We start from the raw sequence: 2,091 nt of genomic DNA on the forward strand, positions 1-2,091 counted from the left end.
TTGGAGCATCCACTATCAACAAACCAAGTTGATAGATGCTCCCCCTTGACAAATGCCTACAAGACACGAAAGATAGATGTTTTAGGTACCCAAATATTGGGACCTAATGCATCTACAATGAAAGACCTAGGAACCTATGCCTTGGTCACACCCTTCCTAGTCTCATGAACCCTAGAAGCATGTGATCTATGAAATTGGGTTCTAGACACTAAGGAAACGAAACTAGACTCCTTAGGTTGGTATCATAATCCAGTCTTGTTGTAGACCGCCCTTTGGGCATTTAGAATCATATCTAAGGTCTTAGAGCTAGTTGAGAATTTCTCAAGCATTTTCTTGAGTTTCTCAACTTTACTCTTTAGGGCATTATTTTCATCCTCAAGAAGCTTTTGATGAAGGTCATCAACCTCATCTTCTCTAAGAGTTTTCAAGTGTTCTACTTCTTCTTTTAATAATTTGATTTCAGTTTTTGATTTCTTAAGCAGTGTAGATAAATGAGCAATAGTCTTATAGCATTTTTCTAAATGTGGAGAGGTTACCTCTTCATCATCTTCGGATGATGAAGCCGTGGTTGATGTATCACTTCCGGAGTCCGATTCCTCCCTTGCCATGAGTGCTAATTGACGAGTGCTTTTCTCCTTCTCTTCCTCCGATGAGCTTGAGGAGGATTCATCCCAAGAAGCTTTGAGAGCTTTCTTCTTCTTGGCCCTTTCTTCCTTCTTCTTGAGTTTCGGACACTCGCTCCGATAGTGTCCTTTCTTGCTACACTCATAACAAGTAACGTTAGTCTTATCAATATTTTGATCAATAGACTTACCTTTCCCTTTGTATCTTCGGCTCCTTCTCATGATTCTTCTCACGAAGTTGGCCATCTCGCTTGATGATGATCCTCCTTCATCATCGGACTCGGAGGAGGATGAGGATGTAGGAATTTCTTTCTCCTTCTTCTTTTCTTTCTTCCTCCTTCCATCCTTGCTCTTTTCTCCTGCAACTAAAGCAATACCTTTCTCTTTTTGACCCTTGTTAGCAAGCTCATGAAGTTCCATTTCACAAAAGAATTCATCTAACTTAACAATTGAGAGGTCCTTGGAGACCTTGTAGGCATCTACTATAGATGACCACAAGGCATTCCTTGGAAAAGCTTTGAGAGCGTACCTTACGAGATCGCGATTTTCTACGCGTTCATCCACGGAATGAAGACCATTGATGATCTCCTTGAACCTTCCGTGTAGTTCACTTACCGTTTCGTTCTCCTTCATGGTGAGATTTTGTAGTTGGTTTAGGAACAAGTCTCTCTTGGCGATTCGAGAGTCTCGAGTTCCTTCTTGGAGCTCGATGAGCTTGTTCGACAAATCCTTTGCACTCACGAATGGACCTACCTTGACAAGATGATCTTTGGCTATTCCACATTGTAGTGTGACCACCGCCTTGGCATCGGCTTGTCCTTTGCGAGTTTGCTCGGCGGACCACCTCGACGACTCTAGTTCCTTACCTTCTTCATCCTTCGGTGGTGTGAAACCTTCCTTGACCGAGAACCACATGGAGATGTCGGTCTTAAGATAATACTCCATACGGCTCTTCCAATATTGGAAGTCCGCTCCATCGAAGTAGGGTGGGCGATTGGTACTAAAACCTTCCTTCATAGTCATCTTCTTGCTCTTTAGGGTGTTAATCCGGATGAAGAGCGCCTTGCTCTGATACCACTTGTTAGGATCTTGGGATGGCTAGAGAGGGGGGGTGTGAATAGCCTCCACTAAAAACTCAATCAATTCCTCACAAAAGCTTGTTAGCACAGTGGAAATAAACAAAAATAAAACTGATGCAAGGAAAGAAGCACAACCCACAGCTTACACAAGTATGTACGAGGTTCGGGGATAACTTGCCCCTACTCCTCGGCGTGTCCGTAAGGTGGATGATCCCTTGATCGTTCGGTAGATCACACCCCGGACAAATTCCGGCTAAATGTTTCTCCTTCTCGGTGGAGTAACCTCTCCACAAAGATCACAAAATAGATTTGAAAGTGAAGCACAATTACTTACAGAGTGTGGCTAAAGGATTGAACAGATGAACTTACAGCCACTAAGCAAAAATGCA

The sequence above is a fragment of the Zingiber officinale genome, chromosome 1A, assembly GCF_018446385.1.
Source record: "Zingiber officinale cultivar Zhangliang chromosome 1A, Zo_v1.1, whole genome shotgun sequence".
Classification (NCBI taxonomy): Eukaryota; Viridiplantae; Streptophyta; class Magnoliopsida; order Zingiberales; family Zingiberaceae; genus Zingiber; species Zingiber officinale.